Source organism: Helicoverpa zea, chromosome 22 (assembly GCF_022581195.2).
Source record: "Helicoverpa zea isolate HzStark_Cry1AcR chromosome 22, ilHelZeax1.1, whole genome shotgun sequence".
Classification (NCBI taxonomy): Eukaryota; Metazoa; Arthropoda; class Insecta; order Lepidoptera; family Noctuidae; genus Helicoverpa; species Helicoverpa zea.
The window spans coordinates 5,829,094-5,837,444 of record NC_061473.1 but is presented as its reverse complement, the minus strand read 5'-3'; the positions used below and the strand labels follow the sequence as shown (position 1 = coordinate 5,837,444).

The 8,351-nt window shown below is 39.2% G+C and overlaps 1 long non-coding RNA gene across 1 annotated transcript; it reads right to left on the bottom strand.

Moving 5' to 3' along the window:
* Positions 1-408: 408 nt before the first annotated feature.
* On the bottom strand, positions 409-895 carry LOC124641379. Its single transcript, XR_006985674.1, has 2 exons — positions 786-895; positions 409-658 (listed from the first exon to the last, which is right to left on the bottom strand). It is a non-coding gene; the product is annotated as an uncharacterized LOC124641379 (long non-coding RNA).
* Between the last annotated feature and the right edge of the window lie 7,456 nt (positions 896-8,351).

The following is an 8,351-nucleotide window of genomic DNA, read 5'->3' as shown; positions in this document are numbered from 1 at the left end:
TGAGTTGAGAACTTTTTGTTGTTACTTAACCCATTCAAGTGTCTTAGCCATATTTTGTTTACACTGTTGTTCTGAGCTATTGACTGAAATTGGAATGTTGTTTTGCAGCCTCTCGACATACACACTCAACAAGGAGACGATCTGCCAGCACAGTGTAAGAAGCAGATTGTATCAATATGAAGAGGAGGGTGCACAGAGAGAGACGGTGAAAAACGCAGAGCTTGCAGGCATCAGGGGCGAATTGGCAGGCATCAGTGCTATCCTGTTGCAGCTGCATAACACAATAAAGGAATATGTGGATAGGAATTAAGATTCTGTTAATGTATTGTTAGTCATTAATTGTGTTTAGTATTTCTTTGTTATTAATTTGTTATGTTTAAACAGGGTAATAGTAAATAAAACTTTAAGTAGGTATATAATTTATTCTTTTATTTAACTCTAAAGGAAAGAAATAACATCATGTCAAATTCTTAAAATCAATAAACATAGTTCTTCTGGAGCATGTTATGATGTGCTTGAGTAGAACTTTGTTCTACCTATTCCTTTCTAAAATGTGCACTAACAAAGCTCTGCAAAGTTGTATCTGCCTTCAAGAGAATCTTCAACAGCTTTATGTATAGGTATCATCATATGCCCCTTAGAGCATACCCAGAGTCACCTAAAATATACATGTATATGAAAATATGTGAATAACACTACTACACAATATAAACTTGTAAGTTTGGGGTACCGTTTTTGTCCCAACTTGTACAAATATATTCAAAATGCAATAAAGTCAAACATACCTAACAGATAAACTGTTTCATTCTGGAGACCTTCCAAGTGGCTTCTAATCTCTCCAAATATAAGCATCATGTGTGTTGCTCCACCAAATGACACATCCACATTTGTTATAGTTCCGCCATTCAGAGAATGCGTTCCTGACACGTCGCGATTGAACTGACGACGTAATAACATTCATTGATTATTGATATAATAATGTTGTTTTAATGCTCCTCAATTGTTAAAACGGTAAACAACCAGCAAAAATATTTTTATCGTAACTGCAACGCCATTGCAAAGTTACGTCGTCAGTTCAATCGCGACGTGTCAGGAACGCATTCTCTGAATGGCCGAACTATATATTAATCACTGTCACATATCTGAAAAATAATAAAGGATAGATGATCAGCATCATAATAAACAACAGTCAATGCCTCAATTAAATAATTGATGTTTAGTTCTTATACTTACAACTTGGGTGTTAAGAGAATGAAAATATTTTCGATTAAAATATTGTTCCTCATGCTCCAGAAGGTATAGCAATTGAAATATGCATTGTTTGGAGGTAATAAAGGCACGAATTCCTGGCACAACTCTTCGAAAAATTGCCGACTGAGTCTGTGATTTCCTACAAACTCTACGTCGGGAATTTCGCTAATATTTAATTGATTGCGCAAGCACTGCCGGTTCTTCGCTCTACACGATCTTCACGTAAAGCTGCTTTAATTAAAAGCATTTTTATAGCCTTTGCCAATAATTTTCACACAAAATTCACAAAACGAAAAGTAACACGAAAATCAAACGATAACTCTTTTGGTTTCGTTGAATTTGAGGTTAAAATTCCGAAGTTTCGTCTGTCAAACTCAAATATTCGTTCGTGACATTTCGAATTAGAGTAGGGTTACAGACAATAAACGTCAAACAATCTTCGTTCGTACGAAATTTCGGGACGAAATAGAACCGTGGTAAGAAGTTCGCGAAATTTCGTACGAAACTTCGTTTTTCGTTGAATTAGAGTAGACCCCCTGATTCCTTTACGGGGGTTGATTAAACTATTAAGGCATTGTCTATTGTTCACGAATGGTAACGAAAAAGGTTTGATATTGAACTGTTACTGGACGTTGCTGGCTTGGTATAAAAATCTAGAACATTATCGAATGGTCGAGTGTGTTCGGTATGGATTGGTGACCATTTATTAATTACCGGTTTTAAGTCCAAAATACTTTGAACAAAGTGAATCTCTGACCTAGCAATCCATGAACTCTGACACTCTATAGTTACCTGAGTAGGTACTTAGTTGTATCGGACACAAAAACCATTTTGGCGAGACATATAATCAACCACTGTTATCCATGAGAAAATTTTTCATACTAGCGGATTTTCCGCTTAGGGTTTTCGACGGGATGTTTACGTGAACGTAAAACAAGCTGTAGTGACAGGTTTTTAAAGTCGCTGGGAATGCTCCCCGTGCTAAATAGAAGAGCGGAAAATCCGCTGCTATGAAAATGCTGTTACTTGATTCCTTGGATGGAAAAAAAATAAGTAGGTAGGTAGGTCCTACTTGGGCTGGATTGGATTGACTGGACAGGATTGTTCGAAAGAGTTACCGCGGCCCTGGTACATAAAGGCTTCCGATGGAACATGACGGTTTTTAGTCAGTAAGAGTCTGACACTCCCTCACCGCTGCTAACCCACAGCGAGATTATTTGATGATTTAAGACGTCGTTAAAAAAAAGGTCCTACTTAACATAGTTGCTCATTTATATGTAAGCTAAGTCCAATAATAAAAGTAGCCACATCTGAAACCTACTTACAAACCTCTGTTTGCAGTAACAAGACGCCTTTGTGCAGCTTTGGGATACGTACCTAAATACTTACGTCCTGCGATTCTCCTAATTTTACTTAACCGACATACAATTCACATTCGACTGCGATCCAATCACGATTCGATTACGATTGAAGCGTATTTGGCATTCCGTTTTTTTTTCTTTGAAATAAACATTTTTATCCTTTTCTGTCATTCAATAATGAATCATTTTGTCTGCAAATGATTTACGATTGCAATATGATAGACCAAAATCACCAAAATAGCAGACCAATCGCAAACCAATCGAATGTCGTTGGAATACGATTGGTCTTATATTAGTAGCAGAATGCCCGATATGGTTAAAACTGCTATTGCGATCATATTGCGATTCGATTTCTATTCAATTTTGACATTATTAACTTAGGAGAATCGGGCCCCAGTTATACACAGGTAGGTAGTGTTTACAATACAAATAGCTAGTTACGATAATAATATGGACGTGATTTAGCGCTAACACTTTAGGAATGAATGACGCTTTGATAAAACAAAACAATGGAAGCTTGTTGCTAGTACTAGAGGCTGATAAAATAATTAGAATATGTACTCGTATATAGTGGGTTTAAAGATTAAACTACTAAAAACTACTTTTTGAACTGCCTCGTTGGTCTACCTGTCGCAAGTATGGCCGCTGAGCACGAGGTCTATTTTTTTTTTAACGACGTCAAAAATCATTAAATGACCCCTCCCGCTGTGGGTTAGCAGCGGTGAGGGAGTGTCAGACTCTTACTGACTAAAAACCGTCGTGACTCGTGTTCCGTCATAGGCCTTTTATGTACCAGGGCCGCGGTGAGCACGAGGTCTCGGGTTCGATTCCCGAGTCGGGCCGAAATCGCTTTGAGGGTTTTATACTCTTACTTTAGAAGACTTTCACAAAACACCCCTGAGCCTGGAAGTCGGTGATTGATACACCCATGCATCGGAGAGCACGTAAATGTCGGTCCTGCGCCTGATCTCTCTCCGGTCGCGTCGGATTGCTGTCCCATCGGGCTATGAGAGTGACGGAATAGTGAGTGCACCTGTGTCTGCGCAAATGCTTGTGCACTATAATACCTATGTCCTGCTCAGTTGGCTAATCTCCTTACATGAGAACAGCCGCCGTAGCCGTATAATCGGCTAGGAGGACATCATAAACAATAAATGAAACCTTAAGTATTAGTTCAAGAGCAGATTAAATAAACTCTTACTTTACTGTAGCGAAAAAAGCAGTCAATTGTTTTAGTACGTTAGCTATGAATGCTTTTAAAAAGTGAGTGTCAACAGTCAATTGTTTATAGTGCCAAATTATATTAGCGAGATTAAATAGCTTTTTTTTAAAATTCTTTTAAATAGTACGGTTAAGCAATACACGGCCTCCTCGGCTGAACTGCGAGGTGCTATACAAAAAAAAAAATGCTTTTAAAAAGTGAATGTCAAACGTGTGTCAAACATTGGAGTTCGAACTAATTCTATAGTTCCAAATCCGAAATCAATTTGATTATGATGTCATTTTTTATCGAGCGGGCCAAATGACCTTCGTTGTTGGTAAATAATTTAAGCGGCTCTATACTTTGCTGGTCATGAAACAATTTGTTTTGGAAGCACTTTTTCATTGTCATGTCAGTTCCAAATACATTATAAAAAGCTTTGATTGGGTCGTCATCATTATTCATTAAAAGCGGACTAGTTTCCGGCCGTATTATCACGCCATACGTATTGTTACCCGATTAGATGCGACGCGGCGACGTTTTGAAATGGCAAAGGACGGATAAATATTTGTTTTTGCTAAATTAAGGGGTTATACATTTAAGGCGACATTGACTTTACTTCATGGGACCTAACTGCTTAAAAAAATGAATAAGTAAGAATTCAAAAAATATTATATCTGCATGGACATCTATCATAATTTTGGAGATACTTTTTTAATACATTAACCTAAATCTGACAACTATGTTCTGCTGGATGCAGCTGAGTAGGTACTATTGTTTTACAAGGAGCGACTGCCTATCTGACCTCCTCAAACCACTTGCTGGGCCACCCGATAGCCTTTAGCAAGACTGGTGTCAGTCCCCGGCATCTGACTACCCGTAACGACTGCAAAATTGGTAGCAGCGGCTACTCAAAAGACAGTCGTTATCACCAATTTATCGTGCCTTCCGAAACACGGAAGAACTCGAAATGCCAAGATGGTCACACATCCATGGTCTGACCGCACCAAGCGTTGCTTAACCTTATAATATGTATAATCAATCGATCGAGCTTTGACTTAGCCAAAAAGCTAAATATAGGTACGAAATTCCAAAGACCTAGTAAAGCAAAATGTCGCACCTAGTAAAGCAGTAGTCTAATAAAGCAAAATTACCTACTTATTTGTTTTTTGTAATTTTGTCCTCATAGACGTAGGTACCTATGATGTAGGTACATATCGACCTGCAGATTCTATGAAAAATATCTATTGATAATGATATTTGCAAGATTTTGAAAACAAGGCCTATGACTACCACATATAATGAAGATGTCAGTCGTGCGGCATTGCGAAATAATAATGGAATATTAGACCTATCTATTTAGACCATTCTAGACCATGGAGAACAAAATGCGAGCGGAGGTGTCAAAATGGAGCTCCTAAGAAAATACATAACCTAAGAGCACGGATTACTTAATAGTTACTAAGAGTACCTACTCGCACACTACAAACTTTGGTTAATACTCAAGCAGAAGATTTATGAAGATTTATGTGTTTCTATCAATAAAATTAATAGATAGGAGGATTGAGGAGGGGTATATCTAACCATATATTTCACCTTTGCACCAAAAATGCTGTTGACCAGCATTATTTGTGATTTGTTGTTGCATTATTTTTGATTTGCCCCACAGCTTGTGCATATATGTACATATGTAAGTATTATGTAATAGCAGTAATTTTCGTCCTGTTTCGATACATTACATACGTACTTACTTATGTATTGTTACAAACTTAATTTATTTCATACCGGTGACGTGACTACTAATAATTAGGCAGTCATTAATAAACAATAATAGGTATGTGTCATGGCGAGCAAAATAGCTAGCGGAGATGTTATAACGCAAAATCTACTAGGTTTTTCGGGGACGAGGATTGTTAATAGCTCCGTTCTTACACGGGTAAAATAAAATCACGAATCTATACAGATCAATCTCTGACAGACTGGTTTAAATTTAATAAGTAACCCAAACGTCTCGTTAGTTCTAGAAACTGATTACGCCTACCGTATGTGCCTTGACCTACAAGAAGGCGCCTGACCTACCCTCGTTATGACATCTCCGCTATCTTTCCTTCCACCGTGGTATCAGTAGCGGCGTAAGGTTTTTCTCTAATTTCTTTACATATCTTTTTGCGTCCCAAATATCAAAACTTACGCGCTCGCTACGCTCGCGCCTCCTTTACTTTACTTTGCTTTTTTCAAACTTGTTTTTGTACTTTTGTGTTATAAAGTCAAAAATTTCGCGCTCGCTGCGCTCGCGCCTTATACTTTACCGTAGTTTTCTCTAAAGTCTTTCATACCTTTTTGCGTCCCAAAAATCAAAAATTTCGCGCTCGCTACGCTTGCGCCTTCTTCACTTTACGATGATTTTTTCAAACTTGTTTGGGTACTTTTGTGTTAATTCTGTATGATTTTTTTTTACTACGTGATTATATATTTTGACGTTTTTTTTGGGGTGGGGGGGGGGGGGGCGGGAGGGTGCTCAATAACTAGTTCGCCCCGGGTGCCACCCGATGCTACGCCGCCACTGCGTCGTAGTAACTATTCAGTAATCTGTGACTGCGTGGTATAGGCAGATAAAGGTGCTAAACGGGTCTGCGGCCTATGACTCAAGCTGTATTGATATGAGATTTAGGTATTTATTTATACATTAAATTAAATTGAACAATGAATGAGCTGTATTGAATTATAATTGTTGTCTATTAAATGTCATGAATCACGCGTGTCTTTGTTCCGAGTGTTTTATCGAATTACAGTTTTGTGTCATCGATGATCAATCGAATCAATCAACTGCCCGTATCGGGATAAATGTAGCCTTTATTACTTGGGAAGATTGAGCTTTCGAACAATAAAATATTTTTTCTCAAATCGGTTCAAACAACAATAGATTCCTCATCATCCTCCGAGCCTTTTTCGCAACTATGTTGGGGTCGGCTTTCAGTCTAACGGGATGTAGCTGAGTACCAGTGTTTTACAAGGAGCGACTGCCCTGTCTGACCCCCTCAACCCAGTTACCCGGGCAACCCAATAACAAAAATAAATACACTTCTAGACACATCTATTGGCCCACCTTAGAGTTTAGGTTTCGATGGCCCCTACCGAAATATGATAGCTAGATTGAACAAAAACTGTTGATGCAGTTTTAAACCTGATACATTTTACCTTCTTTTTCGATCGTATTGTTTTAAATTTGAATTCAGAGTACCATACGACATGGAGCTACGCCTAACAAGTCGGATATGCGCCTTGTTAAAGGCAATTAATTTTTGAATAAAAAACTGTTTTATCAAATAAAGGTTTAATTTAATAACGCGTGTTGCCTCCATGGGCATCCATCACAGCTCTCATACGATTAGGCATAGAGTTTATCAACTGCTCTATGAAATTTGGAGGGATCATCTCCCATTCCTCTTCTAAGGCAGTTTTCAACTCCTGCATCGTCTGGGCAACTGGCTGTCGAGCCCTAACACGTCTTTTTAGCTCGTCCCACATGTGCTCAATGGGGTTCATGTCTGGGCTTCTGGCTGGCCAGTCCATAACTGTGATGTTCACATCCCGAAGATATTCCCTGACGATGCCGGCCGCATGGGCTCTTGCATTTGCTCTGGCATTTGCATAAAAAGGAAATTTAGGCCCACATAGTCCGCGTATGGTATCAAGTGAGGTTCTAAGCACTCACGAATGTACCTTTCAGCATTTAATGTTGGCAGCCGTGGTCCTGTAACAACCTCAAGTTGAGTTTTGCCGCTCGCGGATATACCGCCCCAGACAGTCCATGAGCCACCGCCATAAGCAACCTTCTCTTCAAAGCAGCATTGTGCAAAACGCTCTCCCTTACGTCGGTAGACCTTCTTCCTTCCATCATTGCCATGTAACACAATTTTAGACTCATCAGAAAAGAGTACACGGCTCCAATCTTGCTGTGTCCAATTTAAATGACTGCGTGCGAAATGAAGGCGCGCTGTTCGGTGGGCTCGCGTTAGTTTGGGCCCATTAGCTGGCTTGTGTGGTACCATATCGCGTTCTTTTAACCTTCTCCGAACAGTTCGAGCACTCACAGATACTCCGTGGAAGTCGCGAAGTTGGTTTTGTATCTCAATAGAGGCAAGGTGACGATTTCTCAAGCTGGTCGTCACGATGAATCGATCTTGTCTTTCAGTTGTGACCCGAGATAGTGGCCTTCCTTGGCGACGAACAAAGCCGCCAGTCTCTAGGTACCTCCGATAAACATTTCGGACCGCAGATCGACTTAAATTAAGTTCAGCACTCACGTTTCTTTGGCTGTGTCCGGCCTGAATAAGTGCCACAGCTTGGGCGGCGACTTCAGGTGAAGTATCCATAGATTATTGATAGAACCTCACCTTAACGTTAAGAATAAGTAATGTTGGTTGCAAAACCAAAGATATTTCAAGAATTAAATCCAAGTAAACCAATAAAACCAAGTTTTCTCAGTACTCCATTGTTTGATATCAACAAATAGGCTCCAAATTGTCTTTTGTTTC